The 25,772-nt window shown below is 42.1% G+C and overlaps 1 protein-coding gene and 1 long non-coding RNA gene across 50 annotated transcripts in view; one reads left to right on the top strand and one right to left on the bottom strand.

Annotated features, from left to right (window-relative positions):
• Positions 1–25,772, top strand: part of DTNB (dystrobrevin beta) — a 247,992-nt gene that overhangs the window by 106,988 nt on the left and 115,232 nt on the right. The window lies entirely within an intron of this gene.
• LOC146404923 (uncharacterized) lies at positions 1,089–4,147 on the bottom strand. Its single transcript, XR_014842526.1, has 2 exons — positions 3,787–4,147; positions 1,089–3,546 (listed from the first exon to the last, which is right to left on the bottom strand). It is a non-coding gene; the product is annotated as an uncharacterized LOC146404923 (long non-coding RNA).

Below are 25,772 nucleotides of genomic sequence, written 5' to 3' on the forward strand. Positions count from 1 at the left end.
AAGACTGAAAGCTTTCCCTGTAAAATCATGAACAAGACAAGGATGTCTGCTCTTGTCATGTATATTTAACATTATATTGGCTGTCCTAGCCAGGGCAATTAGGCAATAAAAAGAAATAAAATCACCCAGAGTAGAAATGAGGAAGTAAAACTAGTTGTAGACCATGAGATCGTGTATATAGAGAAGCTAAGGATACACACACACGCACACACACAACTATTAGAGGTAATAAACAGGTTCAGCAAGGTGCCAGGATATGAGATCCATATACAAAACTTAGTTTTATTTCTATTCTATGAAAAATCCAAAAATGTACTAAGAAATTTTTTTCATTTACAGTAGCATCTGAAAGAAGAAAATAGGAATATATTTAACCAAAGAGGTGTAAGACTTGTACATTGAAAACTACAAAAATCATTGAAAGAAATTTTAAAAGACCCAAAAGTTAATAAAAAGACATACACATTCATGGCTTGGAAGACTTAATATTTCTTAAGATGGCTGCGCTCCACAAATTTATCTATACATTCAATGTGATTCTTAAGAAAATCTCAGCTGAATTTTTGTATAACACTATAAGCTGATCCTAAAATTTGTATGGAAATGCAAGGGACCCAAAATAGCTAAAGTAGTCTTGAAAAAGAAGAGCACAGTTGGAGGACTCATCCTTCTGATTTGAAAATGTATGTCAAAGCAGCAGTGATTCAGACAGTGTAGTATTTGCATGAAGATAAACCTATAGATTAATGGAGTAGAATTGAATCTGAAGATAAGATTTATTCATTTACTGTCAATAGATTTTCAGCAAGAGTGATAAGACAATTCAGTAGGGAAAAAGTGTTCTTTTCAAAATATGGCGCATTAGTTCAAAATGGATTGTAGGCCTAAAGAGCTGAAATTTGAAAACTTTATTATAAAACAGGATAAATCTTCATGACCTTGGTATATGTGGTATCTTAGGATAGTAAAAGCACAAGCAACAGAAGGAAAAATTGAACTTCATTGAAACAAAAATTTCAGTGCTTCGAAGGATAGCACCAAGAAAGTAAGACAGGAAGGAGTCTGATTTGACCCAAGAACGTCCATATGCTGCAGGTGCAACTGTAAAAAGAAAGAAAAAAAAAAAAGCAGAAAGACAAACCACTTGTTGACTTTAAAAACGCAAAGTGTGAGAGTTGTGAGTTAAGTTTTATTTGGGCCAAAATGACTATAGCTTGGGAGGCAGCATTTCAGATTGCTCTGAAAAACCACTCCAAAGAGGTGGGGGTGGGGGGAATATCAGTTTATATGTGATTTTGGTGAAGGGGGAGGTCATGCAATCAAGCACACATTCTGCAGAAGGTCGCTGCTAGTCTTGTGAAGGTTACTGCTAGTCACGAGGAGCAGACGTCACCATGAGGGACTTTGGTGCTTTTCTAGATAGGAGGAGGTGCAAGAATTGGGCTCATCAGCTCTTCTCCTGAAAACTTCTGACGACCTGTTCTGCCAGTTTTCCCATAGCTCAGAGTTCCTTCCTCCTGATCTCCTCTGTCAGTGCTTTCAGGGAGTGTTAAGGGTCAGCAATTGCAGCAGCTCAAGATTCAGTCTTTGTAGAGGTTGGTGGCAAGTGCCATCTCTAGTTTACACACTGAAAAAGAGAAAATAGTTGTAAATCGTATACCTGATAAGGGATTTGTATCCAGAATTGCAAGGAACTCTTACGACTCAGCAATAACAAAAAACACCAAATAACCACATTTAAACATGGGTAAAGGGAAAGTGGTAGTAGTCACCAGCAGCTGGAGTGAGGGGACAAGAAAGGGAGTTGTCGTTTAATCGGTACTGCAGTACCGTGGGGAGATCTGCCTCACAGCAATGTGAGTACACTCGACACTACTGAGTTGTACACCGAAACTGCTTAAGATGGTAAATTTTATATCGGGTGTTTTTTGCCACAATTTTTTAAAATTTAACTTTAGAGGAGAATGGACAAAACGATTTGAATAGACATTTCAGGAGATACATAAATGGCCAATGAGCATGTGAAAAGATGCTCAGCATTAACTGGTCGTTAGGGAAATGGCTAACCAAAACTGCAGGGGGTGCCACTTCACACCCAGGAGGTCGGCTAACATAAAAACTGACACTGAGAAGGGGTGTTGAGGATGTGAACAGGTAGGAACCCTCATACACTGCTGGTGGGAATGGAAAATGGTGCACTTTGAAAAAGTAGTTTAGCAGCTCCTCAGACCTGCCTTTGGGTTGGGGGGCGATCAGGCCTGTGGGAGGTCAGGGAGCCCAGCCCTTCTCCACCACACTTCTGCCCTCTCACTTCGGCCTGGACACCGCCCTGCGCCATGCCGCTGTCCACCCACCATGGCCATTGGCAGACCACGGCCGTGCATACACATGTGCTCCATGGCTCTGGGGGAGGTGGGAACCCCCAAAATTAAAATAAGTTAAACAAGTTACCATGTGATCCAGCAATTCCACTCCTAGATGAGAACTGAGAATTCTCCTTTGAGAATTGAAAATATATGTCCACACAAAAGGTTGTACATGCATGAAAGTTCATAGCAGTAGGGTTCAGAGTACCTAAGAAGTGGACCCAAGTGTTTGTCAACTGATGAACAGATAATCAAAATTGTGTCAGGTCCATATGATGGAACATCATTAGGCAACAAGAAGAAAAGCAGTACAGATACTTGCTAAGGCCTGGATGAACCTTGAAAATATGCCAAGTGAACAACGCCCAGTACAAAATGGTACATGTTGTATGATTCTATTTCTGCGACATGTTCACAGCAGGCAAATGCATAGAGAAAGAGAGTGAACTAGTGGGGCGGGGAAAGGAAGGAATGGGAAGTGACTGCTAATGAGTATTGGGTTTCTTTGGGGGATGAAAAAAATGTTCTGAAATGAGATAGGAGTTATGGTTGCACAGCTTTTGAAGATTTAAAAAAATACTGAATTATAACTTTAATAGGGAGAAAATTATGATATGTGAAATCTCAATAAAGCTGTTAAAAACTGCTCAGGGAAAGTTTTTCAAAAAGAAGTGACATTTGAACTGAGATTGGAATGACTAACTTGAGGTTGGTGGTTATGAATTCAAAGTCAGACCAGTCAGCACAGTTGTGTATTTTATTTCCGCCCAGTGTGTGGGTAGAAGAGCAGACTGGATGGAGTTGGGTTTTGAGAAGAATATGCAAAGGAGGAGAGTTGGCAAGAGAGGTTGGAGAGTGTGCAGAGAAATGAATGTAATAATGGGTCATGAAGTGTATGCTGGGTAAACAAGAGCCATGAGGCCATACAGGAGATAAGGAATTGTGAAGCCTGTAGGCTCAGTGAAGTGTGTTCCATTTGTTAAGTTGGTCTGTGAGTCAGGTGCTTGAAATGGTGTTTTTTGGTTTTTGGTTTTTGTTTGTTTGTTTTTTGCTTTTTATGGCCGCACACGCAGCATATGGAAGTTCCCAGGCTAGGGCTGGCATCGGAGCTGCAGCTGCAGGCTTACACCACAGCCACAACATTGCAGGATCTGAGCCACGTCTGCGACCTACACCACAGCTCATGGAAGCACCAGATACTTAACCCACTGAGCGAGGCCAGGGATCAAACCCACATCCGCATGGATACTAGTTGGGTTTGTTACTGTTGGGCCATAGCAGGAACTCCTGAAATCGAGATTTTTAAGTGCTGTACAGTAATTGGCAATAAAATGTTCTGGGGGAAGTTCCTGTTGTGGCCCAGGGGGTTAAGGACCCAGTGTTGTCTCTGTGCGGTTGCAGGTTCAACCCCTGGCCTCACTCATTGGGTTAAGGATCCAGCATTGCTGCAAGCCTGCAGCATAGGTCACAGATGTGGCTCAGATCCGGTGTTTCCATGGCTGTGGTGTAGGCCCCAGCTGCAGCTCCAATTCAGTCTCTGGCTTGGGAACTTGCACTTAAAAAAAAAAAAAGAAAAGAGGAGCTCCTGCTGTGGCACAATGGCATTGACCAAGTCTTGGGAGCATTGGGATGTGGGTTCGATCCCTGGACTGGCACAGTGGGTTAAGGATCCGGCATTGCCACAGCTTCAGCTTAGATCAGGACTGTAGCTCAGATCTGATCCCTGGCCTAGAAGCTCCATGTGCTGTGGGGCAGCCAAAAATGAAAAAAAGAAGAACAAATGTTCTAGGATATGACTTGGAACTGGTAACTGATGCAGAGGAGGGGAAAGGTGGTTGTAGGAGAGTTCAGATGAGACCAGTGGGTAAGTTTCTTAAAGCTGCTTTAACAAATTATCACAAACTTGGGGGCTCTAAAATAGAAATTTATTCTCTCACAGTTCTGGATGCTTCAATTTAAAATACAGATATCAGCAGTGCCACACTCTCTTTGTAGGCTCCAGAGAAGAATCTCTTTGTCTTAGTCTGGGTTCTCCAGAGAAGCAGAACCAACAGGGTTTATATTTATATAGGAAGAGATTTATTACAAGGAGTTGGCTCATGCAGTGATGGAGGTGGACGAGGCCCAAGATCTGCAGGCTGAGTCAGCAAGCTGGAGACCCAGGAGAGCCAATGGTGTCGTTCCAGTTTGAGTCTGGAGGCCTGAGAACCAGAACTGATAATGCAGTTCCATTTGGGTCTGAAGGCCTGCAGGCTTGAGATCCAGGAAGAGCAGATGTTTCCGTTCAGGTCCAAAAGTGGGAATATCCAGTGTCCCAGTTCAAAGGCATTCAGGCGGAAGAATTCTCTCTTACTTGAGGGAGCCTTTTTAATCTCTTCACGTCACCTGATTGGACAAGGCCCACCCACACCAGGAAGGGAAATCTGCTTAGCTGGGTCCCCCAATTTGTATGTGACTCTCATCCAAAAGCACCTTCACTGGAGTACTCAAAGTAATGTTTGGTTGAATATCTGGGCACACCGTAGCCCAGGTAAGTCGGCTCAGGAAATTAACCATCACACCGAGCTTTGCATCTTCTGGCTGCCAGCGCTGTTGGCCTTCCTTGACTTGTGGCTGCCTCCCTCCAGCCTCTGCCTTCCTCTTCTCTCTCTCCTCCATGTGTCTGTCTTATAAGGATACATGCAATTGTATTTTGGGTCCACCCAGATAATCCAGGATAAACTTTTCCTCTCAAAGTCTTTAACTTGATCACATATTCTGCCATAGAGGGTAATAGTCAGTCTTTTGACATATAGGGTACTGTTCTCAGGTTCCAGAAATTAGGATGTGGGCGTATCTTTTGGAGTCCACCACTCAGCTGACCACAAACAGTGTGTGGGAAAGGTCAGCTCTGTGGATGATGAAATCAGTAAGAATTAGGACAGTAGTATTGGACCCCGCTATAGAGGGATATTTAGGGTCTGGATCTGATGGCATAAAATTCAAAACTGGGGCTTTAGGGAAAGGGGGAGAAAATGCAAGAGTGGCAGTGAGGTTCTAGGCGGGCGGCCCCGCCACTTGGAGATGGGCCGTTTGGGGGAAAGGAGAGAGAAGGCGGCTGCCGCTTCAGCTCAGGGAGAGCCGGGTTTCCTCGGAGAGCGAGAAGGCGAAAGGAGCACCTGGAAGGGAGGAGCCGCAGCCAGAGCAGGGATTTTGCCCACGAGAGACTATGAGGCCGAGTGGAGGGTCGAGAGTGGAGGACTGGTCGGAGATGGGTCCTGTGAGGCTACGCGCAGACCCTATGGGAATGAGAATCAGGGCATCTCGGATTGCTCAGGAAACAGGCATACCCTGTGGTAAAGGTTGTGCTGGAATTAGCCCCAGAGAGTCTCCCAGGCGGATCGTTGTGCTGCCGCTGTTACTGGGAGAGGGCCTTGCTAGGAGCAGGCAGAGCTCTGGGCGCCCATCTGTTATTGGTGGTCTGAAGGCCAAGAGAGAGGTGCCCCTAAGTTCTCCTGATGACAGGCTGAGCTGACTGCCTCTGTGCCCCAGGCCCTCCCTCTGAAATTAGGACTTTCTTGGGCCATCCACGAGGTGAAAGGCAGAGGCTGGAGGTATCCTGACTGCGTTTATCAGCATTTTCACTAGGTTGACTGGGATGGTTTTGGGTTTTTTTGGGTTTTTTGCTTTTTAGGGCGCACCACGGCAAATGGAGGTTCCCAGGCTAGGGGTCGAATTAGAGCTACAGCTGCCGGCCTTCACCACAGCCACAGCAACACAGGATCCGAGCCGCATCTGTGACCTATACCACAGCTCACGGCAATGCCGGATCCTTAATGAGTGAGATGTTTTAAATATTGTTCTTTGCAGCATCTGAACATTGCCCCCGTTCTGCCGTGGTATTTGGATGCACTGTTTATTCTTAAACCCATTTACAGCTGCAGAAGTGCTGAGTTTAGAAGCAGAACATTTGAAATGGACTCAGCTATTTAGAAGGATGGATGCTAATCAAAGGAAGTATTGGTGTAAAGTTTATAAAACAATAAGGCCCTTTCTTCAACTAGCCTGATTATTTTTAGAGCAAAGAGATGACAGAGAGGTTTTCCATTACAGAGAAATGTGTGACTTAACCGAAACCCAGCAGTTCTTCAAGTGAGCGGTTTCCTCTGACAGGCATCTTACCCGCAGCCCTTTCTCCAGCGTTAGATCTTTTTTGATGCTTACAGGTGGCCACCAGAGCTGAGCTGGAGCATGTATATCCTGCTTCCATGTGTAGAGAGGGCTAGAGGGGTCTGTAGGACCCAGCAGTGTGAATTGCCTGTCTGTTTCTCCACTAACTCCATAGATCAGTGGTTATTGCCTCTATATCAAGTACATTCTAAGATAGAGATTTCCTGTAGAACTGTTTCTCTAAATAAATGTAATACACGTGTCTCTTATAGTCATTACCTTTAATCTCCATCTAGTGACTACAAAATGTCCATTTATGAAACCGGATTATCTGTCACAAACCAGATATTGTGTTCCCTGTCATTCTCTCCTGGGCTGCTTTTCTTCTTTTTTTTTTTTTTTTTTTTTTTTTTTTCAGTTGACGTATGGTTGATTTACAATATTATATTAGTTTCAGAGCATAACACTGATTCCCTGAGCTGTCTTTTCTCGCAGCGCCCTCCCTCTGAGTGTTTCCACATAGTTCCAGGTTTTAGATGACCTCCCGCCCCACCCCCCAACCCAACACTGACGGATTTTTGCAGCTCTTAGTTCCAGCCCAAGCTTCTAGTGCAGCTAAGACTGCTATATTCACTGCTGTATTCACTGGGCCCATAGACATCTCCATCTTGAAGTCTCACTAGCTTTTCTGTCAATACATGGTGCTAATAATTTTTTCAGTTTTTTTTTTTTTTTTTTTTTTTTTTTTTTTTGGCTTTTTGCCATTTCTTGGGCCGCTCCTGTGGCACATGGAGGTTCCCAGGCTAGGAGTCCAGTCGGAGTCCACCGGCCTACGCCAGAGCCACAGCAACGCGGATCCGAGCCGTGTCTGCAACCTACACCACAGCTCACGGCAACGCTGGATCGTTAACTCACTGAGCAAGGGCAGGGATCGAACTCGCAACCTAATGGTTCCTAGTCGGATTCGTTAACCACTGCGCCATGACAGGAACTCCCAGTTTGTTTTCTTAGACTTCTAAATAACTATATCACCTGTGGGAAACAGTAATCTAATCATTTCCAATAGTTATACCTTTTTTTTTTTAACCTTTTTGTCTTGGTAAGAACTTCTAAATCAGCACTTTACAAATTGAGAAGAATCAGCTGGGCAGCTTGTTAAATGTAGAGAGTACCCAGTCTCTGTCCTTGGGAATTCTAACTTAGCAGGTCTGAGTTGAGGCAGAGGAATCTGTTTTTTTATTTTTATTTCAAAATTTTTATTTATTTTTTTAATTTTAATTTTCTGGGGGGCCGCACCCACAATATATGGAAGTTCCCCTAGGGGTCAGATGGAAACTGCAGCTGCTGGCCTACGTCACAGCCTCAGCAACGCAGCAGGATCCAAGCTTCACTAGTGACCTGCACCACAGCTCACGGCAATACCGGATCCTTAACCTGCTGAGTGAGGCCCAGGATCAAACCCACATCCTCATGGATAGTAGTCAGGTTTGTTACTGCTGAGCCACAGTGGGAAATCCTGTTTTGTTTTATTTTTAAACAAATACCCCAGGAGTTTTTTGTCAGACAATTTGGGAAAACACTCTTTCAGAGCTGGGTAATAGTGTTGCTTGTCTTTGGTTCCTGGTGTGTCCGTATCGTGTATGACGTTGACTGCTGGCTCCTTTCCTGCCTGGACCTGTGCAGTGTTTGTGACAACCTCTGGAGGTACCTTGTGCCCAGGTGTAGTCATGCAGTGGGCGGTCTCAGCCAGACAAAGAGCTTCTGCTTTGGTAGTTGTTCAATAAACATTTCTAGGCCCTGTTAGGCTTTGGGTCCCAGAGAGTGCTTCCGTACAAAGAAGCACGTGGGTGATCTTCTCGGTTTTCCAACCTTCACGCTCTCTGACCTCCATCCAGCCTCCCTTTCCTGGGACTCTGGCTGCCCGTGGATCTCTTTCCGTAGTACTCTTGTTCTCTGCTCCTTTTTGTTTGAGTGGAGTAGACCCTTTGTTTGCCCAAACCTGAAGTGTTGGTCATGCTTCTCCTTCCTCAGTCTATCCTGCCACGCAATCTGTTCCTGCATTTGAGCCAGAGAACTATCTGTTCCATGTATGCTAGAAGCCGCTTCTAAATCAGAGATGATTTGTAGCACACTGAGGTTTTATCTTATGGAGTAATGTTTTGAAAGCTTCTACAGTTATGTCTTTGGTTTGGGACTTTTATTTATAGCTTTCACTCACAGACAGCACGACGGCAGAACTGAACCATTTCCAGTTGCTTGTTCTACCATATTTTCCTAAGACTTTTCTGTCTCTGAGTCTGTTCTTCTAGCTGCCTTTGTCTCCTCTCCTCCTCATCCTCCCCAGTTTCCCTTGCCACCTTCTCTACAGCCTCTGAGATTCAGCTCAGCCAGTGCCTCTTTTCCTGTTCCCCAGGCTGATGTACATGTCCCTTCATGCTCTCCTGTGGCACTGAACGTCTCTTTTAAGACACTCATCATGCTATTGTAATTATCCGTTCATTTGTCTATTAGCTCAGAAGTCATTAGTATGTTATTAGCCTATGCACTCCCATGTTTGTTAAAGAACTTTATAAAGTTCTCATCTCCCACTTGTTCCAGTTTTTAAACTACTTTCGATCATGGAAATGTTCATTTTATGTCTACCCAACTTGCAAAAAAAAAAATGTGAGAGATTGATGATATTCAGTTATGGCAAGAGTGTGGAGAAGAGGACTCTAGAAGATTCTTGGAGTGTGAATTGATACAGCATTTGAAAAATAAAATTTTAAATGCCCATGACCTTTGAGCCAGCAATTCTTCATATAGGAATTCTCCCACAAAGACTTGTATCAAATATATGAGAATTTTTGTATGAGAACATGGCCAAAATCTCCAACAGAAGCAAAGTGGTTAAATTTATTATGGTCTATATGTCATGATAACTATGGAATTGGAATTTCTTTTCTTTTTTTTTTGTGTGTGTGTGTCTTTTTGACTTTTCTGCAGCATATGGAGGGTCCCAGGCTAGGAGTCTAATCAGAGCTGTAGCTGCCGGCCTACACCAGAGCCACAGCAACTCAGATTCCGAGCTGCATCTGCGACCTATACTACAGCTCACAGCAACGCTGGATCCTTAACCCACTGAGCAAGGTCAGGGATTGAACCTGCAACCTCATGGTTCCTAGTCAGATTCGTTAACCACTGCGCCACAGCGAGAACTCCAATAGCTATGGAATTTCTGCATAGAAGTCAAAATAAGTAAAATAGATCTATATGTACAGATGTGGAAAGAGGCCCATAGTATATACCCACTTCCACTCTGCTCCATCCTCAGAGATAACCTGTATATTATCTTTTTTTGGGGGGTCTTTTTTAGGGCCACACCCGTGGCATATGGAGGTTCCAAGGCTAGGGACTGAATCAGAGCTGTAGCTGCTGACCTAAGCCACCGCTACAGCAACGCCAGATCTGAGCTGCGTCTACGACCTATACCACAGCTCATAGCAACACTGGATCCTTAACCCACTGAGCGAGGCCAGGGATCGAACCTGCGTCCTCATAGTTATTAGATTCATTTCTGCTGAGCTATGATAGGAACTCCAACCTCTATTTTAAATTTAGTGCTTAATATTCCCATTCATGTTTTTGTATTTTTTACTTTACATATGTATATGACCATTAAAATGTATAGCATCGTTTCTCATATTTTTAACCTTCATCAAAATAGCACCATAGTGCACATATCTTCATGCAGCTTCCTTTGTTCACCTACATTGTGTGTAAAATGATCTTCATGTTGATATGATTATTTTCAATGCCATATGAAATTCAGTTCTATTAATATGCTACATTTTACTTATACTCTTATTGATTGATATTCAACTTGTTTCTAATTTTCTACTTTTCCAAACAAAACTTTAGAGGATTTTTTTTGGTGTAGGTCATCTCGTGCAGCCTGGAGAGTTTCTAGGGTATATTTCTAGGAGTGGACTTCCTGAGCCCAGAGGAATGTACATCTTTTACCAGATTTTGCTAAATTGCTCTCCCAGGTGGCTTTACTACTTCACAGTCCCACCAGCAGTGTCTGAGCTCTACCATGTATTCAGGTCTTCATTTATAAGAAAAATGTTACTTTTAATTCTCTTATGGAGGAAAAAAACTCTTAACAAATTGTTTGAAGAAGTTGGGAATGTGAACTGCCAGTTAAAGCTGCAGAGAAAGGAAATTCTGTCCATATCATCAGTCTGATGTTTTATAGGGAAATCCAGTACTCAGGGCAACACTTTCCCCTGCTGTGTATACTGGTAAGCATGCCAGCCCCACACAAAACAGGATGCTTTCCACCCGGGCTAGGTTGATGTCACAGCTCAATTAGGAACAGAGCTTGGCCTTGCACTTTATTTTCGTCTCTACATACTCCCAGCCTTTTCAGTTATAACTTGTTTATGCTTAATGTTTATACTTCAAGGGCGCTCCTCCCACCCCCAGGGTTGGTATGTTTGTAGCCATAACTACTGCAGTGCCTCTTGTCGCACACCTAGGAACGTCAGTCTGCTGATAGTGAATTCCACCAAATGTATATTCTTTTTCATCCCTGAAAAGGAAGCTGAAACTATTTGCTGATCAATCCATGATACTGCTGTTCTTTTTGTTTTTTTTTTTTTCTTACTTAGGGCCATAAGTGCGGCATTTGAAAGTCCCTGGGTCAGGCGTTGAGTCAGAGCTACAGCTGCCGACCTACACCACAGCCACAGCAACGTGGGATCCAAGCCACGTTTGCGACCTGACCACAGCTCATGGCAACATGGGATCCTTAATCCACTAAGTGTGGCCAGGAATCAAACCGCATCTTAATGGATACTAGTTGGGTTTGTTACCGCTGAGCCACAAAGGAACTTCCAATATTGCTGTTCTTTAGACAGCTCCTGCCTCAGCTAGTATTGAACCAGTTGAGATAACAATGGTTCCTTTTTTGTGGGTTAAGAGGTTATAATTTATAAGCATTCATATGTGAACTAATTACATTTTGTTTTACCTAGCTATATTTTCATAACTGTCAGCTCTTACTCTTAAATCTTGCAAGAGTAACAAAATTTACATGGATTATATTTCTCTCATGTAGTAATCAATCAAAATTACAGCTTTACGGAGTTCCCGTCGTGGCTCAGTGGTTAATGAATCCAACTAGGAACCATGAGGTTGCGGGTTCGATCCCTAGCCTTGCTCAGTGGGTTGAGGATCCAGCGTTGCCCTGAGTTGTGGTGTAGGTCCCAGACGCGGCTCAGATCCCGAGTTGCTGTGGCTGTGGTGTAGGCCGGCGGCTATAGCTCCGATTCGACCCCTGGCCTGGGAACCTCCGTATGCCATGGTGTGGCCCTAGAAAAGGCAAAAAGATCAAAAAAAAAAAAAAATTACAGCTTTGCAAATTAAGATAAACTGGAGCTTAGCAATTGTAATTTTTTTATTAATAAAGCAGTTATTCTGAAGCCATTTAAAATAATATGAGATATTACAAAAATTTTAAAATATATTTTTAATAAACAAAAGCAAAGAACTGGGAATTCCATTTCAGGGTGTGGTTTGAGGACATGCTGTCATCTTCCCATCTTGCCCCAAATACTTAGAAATGATAGATTAGAATTTTAAAAATAATCTGCAAGTACCCTAGAGGGGGAAAAAAAGCAGCAGGTCCCAGATGTGAAGAACCCCTGAAAAGTGGATGGGGTCAGTTTGCAGAAGAAAACCTTGGTTCAAAACAGGGGCGGGAAAACACTGCTCCTCAGGATAGAAATAGCATCTAGAATCCAACTAGGAACCATGAGGTTGCGGGTTCGGTCCCTGCCCTTGCTCAGTGGGTTAACGATCCGGCGTTGCCGTGAGCTGTGGTGTAGGTTGCAGACGCAGCTCGGATCCCGCGTTGCTGTGGCTCTGGCGTAGGCCGGTGGCTACAGCTCCGATTCGACCCCTAGCCTGGGAACCTCCATATGCCGCAGAAGCGGCCCAAAGAAATAGCAAAAAAAAAAAAAAAAAAAGGAATAGTATCTAGAGTGTCCACACTTAAAAGGTTGATAGGAGTAACTAGGAGAGACTTTGGGCAAGTGACACAGTGACTGCGGTTCTGTAGCACGGCGTGAAGGTGTCTCAGGCAGATGTAGTGTATATAGGACCTTGAGCTGAAGAGACGGGGCTGGGGTCCAGGTGCTTGGCAAATTGCAGGAGAATAGGGATCATAAGACTGTGTTCATAAGACTAGTTACAAAGCTCCTCCATGAGGTGGCACCTTCTGTCCCTCCTTCACTCTCACCAAAACCGAGTCCCACTTCCCCCCTCCAACAGTCAGTGCGCATAGAGTAGACTGTCTCAGCAGGGATCTCAACTACAAAGATGAGCACTTCATGAAAAATCACCACCACAGCCATGCAGAGGAGATGACACAAGAGTTTATTTCAGATGCAGAGTTAGTAGAATAAGCAGAATGAGATCTTAAAATACATATATTTGAACTCTTGGAGAGAAATGAGGAGTTATTTTATCTATCAAAATAACTAAGTGTTGATCTTGGAAATTAAAGCTTTGTTAAAATAAGTAATTCATTAGACAAGCCAGTTAACAGTGTCTGTAGCTTAACAGCAGATTTGTGCTGGATCCTAGAGCAGAGAATTGTTCCTAGGCACAGCACAGAAGGAGAAAGTAATAGGAAAAAATTCTGACACGGAGGATAGGTTGAGGAGTGCCATCTAATAAGAGTTCCAGAACGAGCCTAAAGATAATGCAGGGAAATGATATTTAAAGAAGTAATAGATCCAGTTTCAAGATGGTTGACCAAACACACACTCCCTCTTCCCCCCTTCTGCAGCAAACCATAGAAATGATAAAGCATTAAGTCTGATGAATAAATTCCCTTTCAAAATTGTGAAGGAATGTTGCAGAGCTAAAGCCATAACACGTCTTGAAGCGAAAGAGTTCTATATTAAAGGAGAAGTTGAAGAAAGGACCTCCTTACACTGCCTCTTTGAGGCCCTCACTACTGCCAGGACCCTGAAGCTACTCTGCTGATTTTGTCAGAGCAGATTCAGCATGAGGCCCCCACCCAGGAGGCCACCATTGGTTAAGATGGCAAGTGAACAGTCTTGTGAGAGATGTTTGCATGAAAACCCAGAGGAAGCCTAGCACAGTGAAATATAAACAGCAGAACTACACCCCATGGGGTAGAACAGTCAGAAAGAAACTTTAAAAATAGGTCAATCTAATTTCCTTAGAGGACCAAGAAGAGACTTTCATGCTTAGTACAAGAAGTGGAAGTTATGAAAGTATAAATAATAATGAAAATGAAAAATACAGTTGTTGAACTAACTCACTGGATGGGCTGCATAGCAAGCTGGGTTTAGATAAAAAAGAGATTATTGAACTGAAAGGTTACGGCAAGAAATTCTCCGAAAACTCAGCGTCAGGAGATGAGGGACTGTGAAACAAAGGTTGAAGCATTTAGACTATTTGGAAGTTCCAATATTTATCTAATAGAAGTTGCAAGTAAAGAAAATTGACGAGACAATGTTTGATGAAATAGTGCATTAAAAATTTCCGAAACTTAAAAAGTATGAGCCCTTCAGTAGGCAGCCTACTAACTGTGGAGAAGAATAGATTTTCAAAAGAAGCAACACAAGTCAGCACCTGCGTACATCCTGGTGATAATGAGGAAGAGAAGTTCTTAGGAGACATTAGAAAGAAAAGACTGACGGGCTACAAAACAGTAAGAATCCAGGTGGTATTAGACAAACCACTGGTTTTAAGAAACAACAGAATGTCTTCAAGGTGCTGAGAGAAAATAGATTTGAACTTAAAATTCTGTTCTCACCTAACTCTTTCAGCAGCAAGGACACTACAGTAACATTTTCAGAATTTAAGGACTTTTGAAAGCCCTTTGCTAAAAGAACCCTTAGAAGATACACTGCAGTGGTGGAAAAAATGAACTAAGAAGGTAGTAAAGGGATTTAAGACAAAAAAAAAGAAGCAGAGAAATCAAAAACTATTGAATCTAAATAAATATTGATTGTAAAATATATGGTGATTTTTAGTAAGTTGTAACTTAACAAAAATAGCAACATGGGGAGTTCCCTGGTGGCTCAGTGGGTTAAGGATCTGACATTGTCATTGCCTTGGCTTGGGTCACTGTTGTGGCACAAGTTCAGTCCCTGGCCCAAAACTCCATGTGCCGTGGCATAGCCAAAAACAAAAAACAAACAAACAAAAAAACAGCGTGAATCTGTAGTTGGGGGTGAAAAAAAGAATTAAGAGAATGCTAAAGATTTCCAGAGAAGAATAATAGGATATCATTATCTCTAGCTTGTAAGAAAATAAAATTTTAAATATACATTGAAATATAAGGGTTAAAAAAAATTAAAGGTATCTATTAGAAGAATTAGATTATGAAACTTTAAAACTATTAGAAGAGGAGTTCCCATCATGGTGAAGTGGAAACAAATCTGATTAGGAACCATGAGGTTGCGGGTTTGATTCCTGGCCTTTCTCAGTGGGTTACCGATCCATGAGCTGTGGTGTAGGTCGCAGACGTGGCTTGGATCTGGCATGGCTGTGGCTGTGGCTGTGGCTAGGCCGGTAGCTGCAGCTCTGATTAGACCTCTAGCCTGGGAACCTCCATATGCCATGGGTGCAGCCCTAAAAAGATAAAAACTACAACAATTAGAAGACCTTAGGAAAAAACAACCTTGACCCATACAATAGAAGATAGGAAAATAGAAAAAGAAAAAATCATAGTGGAGTTCCTGTTGTGGCTCAATGGTAATGAACCCGACTAATATCCATGAGGATGCAGGTTTGATCCCTGGCCCTGCTCAGCAGGTTAAGGATCTGGTATTGCTGTGAACTGCAGTGTAGGCTGCAGATGCAGCTCAGATCTGGAGTGGCTGTGGCTGTGGCTGTGGCATAGACGGGTGGCTACAGCTCTGATTTGACCCCTAGCCTGGGAACTTCCATATTGCCATGGGTGTGGCCCTAAAAATATCGAGAAAAAAATCATAGTAAAACAGACAATGCAAAATAAGTTGTTAGAAATACATTTAAACAGATAGAAGTAATTAAAATAAATGAAGATGATTTAAACTCACCTACTAAAAAGATAAGAACTCTCACATAACACAGTAACAAAAACCACATGCTATTTTGGAGAAGAATACAAACCATTGATAATAATGGGATGAAAAAGTAGTATAAAATATAAATCTGAAACAAAACAAGGCAAACAATATTGGGAAGGGCACAGGTGCAGAATTTAAAATGCTAAAAAGTATAACTTGTGAGAGTTGATATCAGTTGTGAGCCTCTTTGTCCTGTTCTTGATAGCCACTGCAGTTTATATATGTTTGCGTGTATATATGTGTGTAAACATATACATTTCTAAATTACTACAGAGGCTTTCTCAGTGGTGTTCCTAATTCTTCCCTCTTACCTTCGGGGTATTCTCAGTATAGCAGCCAGAATGGTTCTGTTAATAATCAGATCCTTGCCAGATCGTTAGCACATTCTAACACCTTCCCATCTTCTTCAGGGCGAAGGCTCTATACCACTCTTGAGTCTCAGCACCTCTCTCACCTCACCTCTTCTCAGCTCCCATCACTCTACTCCAAGCACACTGCACTTCTTACTGTTCCTTTACCACAATAGGCAAGCTCACATCAAGGCCTTTGCACCTGCTCTTCCCTCTGCTTGCAAAGCTCATTCCCCAGATGTCCACAGGCCTCGTTCCTTTACCTCCTTCTGGCCTTTGCCTTTACGCAGAATGGAGCCTTCCCTGACCACATGCGGTAAGATTAGAAACCAACAACAGAAAAAGGAATTCCTATCATGGCTCAGTGGAAACTAATCTGACGAGCATCCATCCGGACGCAGGTTTGATCCCTGGTCTCTCTCAGTGGGTTAAAGAATCCAGTGTTGTCATGAGCTGTGGTGTAGGTCGAAGATTGGCTTGGATTTGGCGTTGCTGTGGCTGTGGTGTAGGCAGGCTGGCAGCTACAGCTCCAATTAGACTCCTAGCTGGGGAACCTCCATATGCCATGGATCGTCCCTAAAAAACAAAACAGAAAAAACAACCAAAAAATAAATAAATAAAATTATACCATGAAGATGAGTGATGATCAAAATGATCAAAATTAAATGATTAGAAAAGCACAACATATCTAAATCTATGTCTTATATCTCAAATGAATACACAAAAGAAAAATTATAACCTTAAAAGTATCTCCTAGGAGTTTCCATTGTGGCTCAGTGGGTCAAGAGCCTGACTAGTATCCATGAGGTTTTGGGTTCAATCCCTGGCCTCACTCAGTGGGTTAAGTATCCACTGTTGCTGCAAGCTGCAGCTTAGGTCACAGATGCAGCTCCGAACCTGCATTGCTGTGGCTGTGCTTTAGGCTGGCAGCTGCAGCCCTGATTCCATCCCTAGTCCAGGAACTTTCATATGCCACAGGTGCATTTCTAAAAGGGGGGGGGGGTATTTCCTAGGAAAGAATGTTTGAAAATAAACCTAGGTTTCAACTCAAACTGAAAAAGAACTACAGATGAACACAGCAGTTATTGAAATATAAATCACAAATATATCAAAAGGGCGATTGGTTGAAAAAATTAGTAAAATGGATCTAATCTATTGACCAGCATAATTTTTTTTTTTTTTTTTTTGCCTGCTCCCACAACATATGAAAGTCCGTGGGCCAGGAATCAAACCCACACCACAGCAACAACCCAAGCCACAGCAGTGACAATGCCAGATCCTTAACCTCCTGAGCAACCAGGAAATGCCACCAGGTGTAATATTTTTAAGTAAAACAAATATCAGCAATAAAAATAGGGATTTGGATATAGTCTAGTTATGCTTCTTTTATAATTGTGAGAGAATACTCAGAACGACTTTATGCTGATGAATTGGAAGACCTAAATGAATATGGACAGTTTTCTAGGAAAACAAATACTGCCAAGAATGATAGACAAAGTTAAAATACTGGAATGAGAATCAAAGGTCTACATGCAGCCCAATCTTCCTAGGCACGCATAACTTCCATCTGCAAATAGACAAAGATAGCACCAGAAAAGAAAACTATAAACCATCCTTATAATATAGATGCCAAAATTCTACATTTAAAACATTAGTAAATTAATTTGGGCATTTCTATTGTGGCACAGCAGAAACGGAACCATGGGATTGCGGGTTTGATCCCTGGGCTCACTCAGTGGGCTAAGGATCTGGTGTTCCATGAGCTGTGGTGTGAATGTCAGATGCGTCTTGGATCTGGCATTGCTATGGCTCTGGCGTAGGCCAGCGGCTATAGCTCTGATGCGACCCCCAGCCTGGGAACCTCCATATGCCACAGGTGCGGTCCTGAAAAGGACAAAAGACAAAAAAAATTAGTAAATTAATTTGAGCCTGGTAAGTAGCATTTATCCTGGAAGTGCAAAAATAATTCAACTTTAAAAGGTCTGTCCAGGACTTCTCATCACGGCTCAGTGGAAATGAATCTGACTAGCATCCATGAGGGTGTAGGTTCGATCCCTGGCCTTGCTCAGTGGGTTAAGGATCTGGCATTGCATGAGCTGAGGTGTAGGTCACAGATGCAGCTCGTTGCTGTGGTGTAGGCCAGCAGCTACAGCTCCGATTGGACTCCTAGCATGGGAACCTCCATATGCCAAAGGTGTGGCCTTAAAAATACAAAAAATTAAAATTAAAAAAAAAAAAGGTCTGTCCATCACACTGGCCTAATGCTAGCTCCAATGGGATGATAGACTAAGCTAATTGTAGCCTCCCATTCCCTGTGGCAATCATGCATGTAGGATTAAATATAATAAAACTGAAATGCAGAATTGAACTTGAATAAAAGTCAGAGAAAATCCTAGCCATCAAAAAATAAACCCAGGAGTTCCCGTCGTGACGCAGTGGTTAACAAATCTGACTAGGAACCACGAGGTTGCAGGTTCGGTCCCTGGCCTTGCTCAGTGGGTTGAGGATCCGATGTTGCCATGAGCTGTGCTGTAAGTTGCAGACTCGGCGCGGATCCCACGTTGCTGTGGCTCTGGCGAAGGCCAGTGGCTGCAGCTCTGATTAGACCCCTAGCCTGGGAACCTCCATATGCCATGAGAGTGGCCCAAGTAATGGCAAAAAGACCAAAAAAAAAAAAAAAATTAAACCCAAAATTGTCATTTCCCCAGGGTTTATCATATTGGATGCCGAATTTAGGCCAGTGAAGGGGGTTAGTGCCTCCGTGGCATAGGAAATGGGTCTACTCAAGGTGAGTAGAACCGATATTTTTTAAAGGCTGGAATTTTGGAAGGGCTGTCTCCTGAGGAAAAGGGACTAAAAATACTCCACGGGCTCAGAGAAGGTACAGATAGGAATCCCATACAAAAAAATGTTTCTGCTAAAGCTGAGCTCATTATCAATTACTGCAAACTCAACTTAGAAACATTCTTCTATGAGGGAGAATCAGCAAACACAACAGTAGCTTTATATGCCAAGAACTTTAGAAAATGATACATTTTAAAAGCCAAAGAACTAAGCTTAGGAATAATGACATTTTAAAAAGGAACAAGTCAACATGAAAAAGGACCAAATTGAACTTCTAGAAATAAAAAAATAAGGTTAAGCTTAATGGAAGGGTTAAATAGCAGATTAGAGACAGCTATAGCAAAACTTAGGGAATGGAAAATAAGCGTGAGAAAATTGACTAGGAAACAGAATATTGAACACAGATATAGGGAAATGGAAAAAGTGAGGCAATTAAAGGATTTGAAGGATAGAATGAAAAGATCAACCTAGAATTCCATACCTAGCTAATCTACTTAAGAGCAAAGAAGGAATATATATTTTCAGAAAAAGTCTCAGTGGGTTTGCCACCAATAAATAAACCATTGTTGAAGGAACTAATAAAGGACATGCTTTGGGAAAAACAGAAACTGAAGCAATAAGAAAGAAATGGGAGGAGTCGTGGCTCAGTGGTTAACAAACCCAATGAGTATCCTTGAGGACGTGAGTTCCATCCGTTGCCTCACTCATTGGGTTAAGGATCCCTCATTGCTGTGGCTGTGATGCAGGCCGGCAGTTGCAACTCCCACTCGACCCCTAGCCTGGGAACCTCCACATGCCTCGGGTATGGCCCTAAAAAGACAAAAAGACGGGGAGTTCCCGTCGTGGCGCAGTGGTTAACGAATCCGACTAGGAACCATGAGGTTGCGGTTCGGTCCCTGCCCCTTGCTCAGTGGGTTAACGATCCGGCGTTGCTGTGAGCTGTGGTGTAGGTTGCAGACGCGGCTCGGATCCCGCGTTGCTGTGGCTCTGGCGTAGGCCGGTGGCTACAGCTCCGATTCAACCCCTAGCTTGGGAACCTCCATATGCCGCGGGAGCGGCCCAAGAAATAGCAACAACAACAACAACAAAAAGACAAAAAGACAAAAAAAAAAAAAAAAGATAGAAGAAGAGATTGTACACAGTGGAAATTTACCTTATTTAAATTTACCCACATTACTAAATGTGGGTAAATTTAAATAGATACCATGTGTAAAACAATCATGACCAATTTCGTTGGTCTTAAAATAAGATGCAGCTGAAGTACTAATCAGCTTTGACGTGAATATAGTTGAGGCGTGGTTAAAGGATTTTAAGTTACAGGATGAGAGTATGGATGCTGATGAAGATTGTGGTAAAGGTTCATGTTAAAATAGAGGAGGTTCTGGAGTTCCTGTCGTGGTGCAATGGAAATGAATCCGACTAGGAACCATGAGGTTGAGGGTTCAATCCCTGGCCTTGTTCAGTGGGTTAAGGATCTGGCATTGCCTTGTACTGCGGTATAGGTCGCAGACGTGGCTTGGATCCTGTGTTGCTGTGGCTGTGGTGAAGGCCGGCAGCTGGGGCTCTGATTAGACCCCTAGCCTGGGAACTTCCATATAGCGAGAGTGTGGCCCTAAAAAGCCAAAAAAAAAAAAAAAAAAGAGGAGGTTCCTGGCTTCTCTAAGGATTTAATAAGCTTATGTTTCTGCTCAGATCCCCTCCAAGGGTGGCTTTGTGCTCAGGATGATGTACTCAGAGTAATTTGAAGTGAATGGACAGGAATGGCCTCCGAGGCCCCAATCCTGAGCTTGTTTCATTAGGTTGAAGTGCTCCCAAGTGTCAGGGCCCATGAGCATGAAGGTGAAGACTGTGCGGTGCAAGGAATGAGCTTGAGGCGGATGGAAAATACAGTCATCTGAGCTCAGAGACATTTTAGAATATCTTAGTGCCTGGTCCGCAGTTACCTGAGAAGACCTTAGAGCCACCCTCAGTGGGAGATGTCCCTACCCCCATGCAGCCGAGCTTCCTCCCATGACCCCCAGTGTGGTACCTGCATCTCCAGTCTGTTTCTGACTCCTCGAAAGGATGTCTCGCTGTCCTGGGCTGTCTCCACGATCCCTTGTCCGTTCTCTCTCCGAGTTAGCTTACCCGATGAGGAGCTCTGGGGCACTGTGAAGGGGGTGAGATGGGGCTGCTCATATGAGCTATAGTTTCTACACCTATAAAGTTGAGACTATTGACATCTAATTCATAAGACATTGTGAGGGTTAAAGGAGCCTCTGTATGTGTGTAAAGCACCTCTCAGATGCCTGACATTAAATTCTCAGTAAACATCACTTCCGTTTCAGGGAGGGAAAAAACCCACAACTGCCAGCGAAGTGCACTCAAAGAGTATAATTGCCAAAAAAGGGAAAACAAAATGAAATTATAAAAATAAAACTTAAAAAGGAAAAAAATAAAAGAAAAAATGATGTACAAGGCTATAGAAATAAATCCAAATATGTTAGTAATCAGTGAATTAACTAAATTTCTGGATGAGGAGTTTCCATTGTGCTGCAGCAGAAACAAATCTGACTAGGAACTATGAGGTTACTGGTTCAGTGAGTTAAGGATTCGGCGTTGCTGTGAGCTGTGGTGTAGGTTGCAGATACAGCTCGGATCTGGTGTTGCTGTGGCTCTAGCATAGGCCTGTGGCTACAGCTCCGATTCAACCCCTAGCCTGGGAACCTCCATGTGCCTCGAGTGCAGCCCTAGAAAAGACAAAAAGACCGAAAAATAAATAAATAAATAAAATTTCTAGATAAAAAGAAATAGTTGTCAAATGGATATAAAAAAAAAAAAAGTGGGCTGTGTGCTATTTATAGGAAATAGGAAAAAAAAACCCATAAAACAGATACACACAAAAAAAGTTGAATGTTAAGGATAAAAAAGGCATAAGCTTAATACTGCTATGTTATATACAAAAATTATTAAGAGTAAATCCTATGAGCTCTCATCATAAGGAAAAAAATTTTTTCTTTTGTATTTTGAATCTGTACGAGATGATAAATTTTCACTTATTGTGGTCATCAGTTCATGATGTAAGTCACATCATTATGCCATACATCTTAAACTTATACAATGCTATGTATCCATTATAGCTCAATAAGAAAGAAGAAAAAATACACGCCAGGCCAAGAACTAACCAAAAGTAACCTAGTGAAGTTATATTAATCTCAGAAAATAGATTTCAAGGCAAAAATCTGTATGGGAGAGGTTAAAATGTTATATTTTATATTATGTACATATTACAATAAAAAAATCTTTACCAGAGTTAAAGTTTACAAAAAGTCAAAAGATGAACATAGCAGTTCTACACAGATATACAAGTAATAGCATAGTCGTTATTAGTTTCCAGTTTTAATTTTCAAGAAATTGAAAAATTTGTTATTGAATTAGGTAATTTTAACCCTTTTCCCAACAATTCTTAGAATTGCCATACAGAAAACAAAGAATGTAAGAGTTCCCTGGTGGCTCAGTGGGTTAAGGATCTGGCATTGTCACTGCTGTGGCATGGGTTCGATCCCTGGCCCAGGAATTTCCAAATACCACCAATGTGGCCAAAAAAGAAAAAAGAAAAAAAAGATAATAAATAGTAAAATTTAAGTGGAAGTATGAAGGGTCAAGAATAACAAAGACTCTGCTAATTAAGAATGAAGTTTCAGGAGTTCCCTTTGTGGTTCAGCAGTTAAAGAACCCGACTAGGATCCATGAGGATGAGGGTTCAATCCCTGGCTCTTGCTCATTGAGCTAAGGATCTGGCGTTGCCATGAGCTGTGGTGTAGGTTGCAGACGCAGCTCAGATCTGGTGTTGCTATGGCTGTGGCGTAGGCCAGCGGCTGTAGCTCCTAGCTTGGGAACTTCCATGTGCCATGGGATCGGCTCTAAGAAGCAGGAAAAAAAAAAAAAAAATTAAAGTTTGGAGCACTGGTACTGCCTGAAATTATAAGAGGAAGCTACAACAATTAAATCATCACTGGCTCAGAGATAGAAATAGATGAAATGTCTAGTTTGTAGGAGAAGGATGGATTATTTACCAAGTGATCCTGAGGCAATTGTTATCCTTATTGGATACAATTGGATTATTTCCTTATGCCTATCAAAAAAATCAGTCCTAAGTAGATTCAAACTTCAACATGAAAGATTAAAAACTATAAAATAATGAAGTCAACCTGGGAGAATAGCTTTATGACCTCAGGGAGGGGAGTATTTCTTAAAATACAAAAGGCACAAAATATGAAAGAAAAGATTAATAAGTGAGGACTACTGTACACTTAAAGATGACCATTCTCCAAAAACAAACGTTAAAGGGAAAGTTGTTTGTAAGATATAACTTCTGTAGGGTTAAAATTGAAAAAATATGAAGAACTCTTAAGAATCCGTTAAGAGGAAGACAAACCGAAGGAAACACTCTGCCAAAGACAGGAGCAGGCATTTCACAGATGAAGAAACCCAAATGGCCCATAAACACTGGAAAAGATGCTCAGTCTTTCTAGTAATAAGGGAATTGCACATTAAAACCACAATAACATTCATCCCCTACCAGATCGCAAATGTTAGAATGTCTGACCGTAGCGAGGCCTCGCCAGAATGGAGAGAGGCAGGAAGCCTCTCACACAGCTGATGGGAGTGGAAATTCGCGTAACCACGTTGTAAAAACAGGTTGGCAGTGCCTCGTAAAACTGAATATGTATAACGTATGACCCAATGATTCTACTCTTAGGAAATTCTTTCACGTGGCCAAGAAAGTTTTATAGCGTCATTGTGACCGAGAGGGAAAAAATGGAAACAAACCAAATGCTCATCAGCCCTGGAAAGGCTAATAAATGATAATCTCATTAAGCAGTGAAGTACAATCAGGCCGTGAAAGACTGAATGAATGACAGTTATGTGCTCCAACATCGACACATTGTAACATAATTTTGTGTAAAAGAAGCAAGTTGCAGGGAAAAAAAAAAGTAAGTCTATATAGGTTTGAAGCGTGTATTAAGTCGTGTCGTTTATAGTACATAGTTGCTAAAATAGTAAAGTCAAGGAAATGATTAATACAAAAGCCAGGATTCTGGTTACTAGGAGAGAAACAGGTGTGGTGGGAAGGGGCCCACAGCAAAGCTTTAAAGTGTTGATAGTGGTCTGTTTCAGACAGAATAGTGGCTAGATGGGTGTTTTATCACTTTTCAGACTATACATGTACATTTTATACACTTCGATGTATTTTTAAGCACAACCTGTAATATTTTTGAAAGATGGTAGGAAATATTTTGAAATTGGGTAAAGTGGATTGAGGTATTGAAAATGCTCAAAGAGAAGTTCCCATGATGGCTCAGCAGAAATGAATCTGACTACTATCCATGAAGATGTGGGTTCGGTCCCCGACCTTAATCAGTGGGTCCAGTGGGTCGGGGACCCAGCGTTACCATGAGCTGTGGTGTAGGTCGCAGACTCGGCTCGGATCTGGCATTGCTGTGGCTGGGCTGTGGCGTAGGCTGGCAGCTGCAGCTCTGATTCGACCCCCTAGCCTGTGAACTTCCATATGCTGCACTTGCGGTCCTAAAAGGCAAAATAAATAATTAAGTAAATAAAAGAAAATGCACAAAAATTGAAAATCATTGCCTAAGACAGTCTGGAGGAGATTTAATTTTCTAGGTTAAGGACTCCCCATCTTGGGGTTCTTGGGAGAGGAAAAGTACAAAGACCTGTTGGAGTGCCTCTAGCCTTGGCGCTTAGATGGTGTGGGAGGCAGCAGTCCCTACCCTTGGATCGGATTGCTTTTCTTCCTCCCTCACTCCCTGCACGTCTGTAAATATTTTTTTAGTGACTACCTACCAAGTCCTGGGCACTGTCCTAGGAGCCAAGTAGGCAGGAGAAGTAGTATCTCTGTCTTTCAAGCTCTTTCTCACAGGCTTTGTTAATCTTAGTTTCCTAACCTAGCTCCGCAAAGAAATTCACTTCAGGCCTATATCATCATTCACTCTTTGAGATCTTCTTAAGGAAATCATGTATTTACCTATTTAGACAACCTAATCGTATGCGTTATCTTTAAATTTTTCAGGGTAATACTCTTGTTGGTTTGATCCTGACCCTTAGGTAATTCCTATGTATATTTACTTCCAATCTCTTTCTCCTTCTCATACCTATCAGGCATCTCTTGATGTATCCTAACTATGTGGAATTGGCTTTGATGAATTCATTTTACCTTTCTATCTATATTTTTGAGATTTGGCATGGGATTTGATCTTAAATCTTGTCTTAGGGCAGTATTTTCGAAAGTACAACAAGCATACTGCTAGAGAATATTAGGCAATAGGAAGGGAAACATCTTTTAACAGTCTTATTTTAATGTTTATTGTAAAATATACACATGAAACCTGGGATTTCATGGCTGTTATTACTCAGGATGCAGTTCAAGTAGTCTGTGTGATAATCTACTTCACATAGACTGCATGAATTAATGACCCAGCTGGTCGTTAATGTAGCAAAAAATCGTGAAATGAATGCATGGACTCTTGAGGTAGTGTTTAGTTGTAAAGGTTCTCTTGTGTCCTCTGATTATCGCCTCCCCAAATCATAACTCTCAAAAAATTAAGCTTATGTTGTTTAGTAAGGAAAAAGCAATCTAGAAAATTCGTCTAGGTGAATCATTTATTCAAATAATGCATTCTGTCGTACATCAGTTTCTGGAAATACACAGAAGAATAAAATTTAGATCCTGCCCTTCAAGAGCACTGGTCTAACAGAAATAGGCACATAAATGAGAAAGTGTAACATAGTATTGGGAGGTTGCAGCAGGGGAAATATGTACTTGGCAAGTGGGTAGCTTGGAAAGGTGAGTGCCAACTTGGGGATCAGTGAGGAAGATCTTCAGAGAGGAAGGGAGACATGCAAACAAGTGGTCTTGAGAGATGAGCCAA

Source organism: Sus scrofa, chromosome 3 (assembly GCF_054392235.1).
Source record: "Sus scrofa isolate SSC_HxYL_T2T_F1_AM1 chromosome 3, Sscrofa_HxYL_maternal_Yorkshire_Landrace_v2.0, whole genome shotgun sequence".
In the NCBI taxonomy this organism is placed as follows: Eukaryota; Metazoa; Chordata; class Mammalia; order Artiodactyla; family Suidae; genus Sus; species Sus scrofa.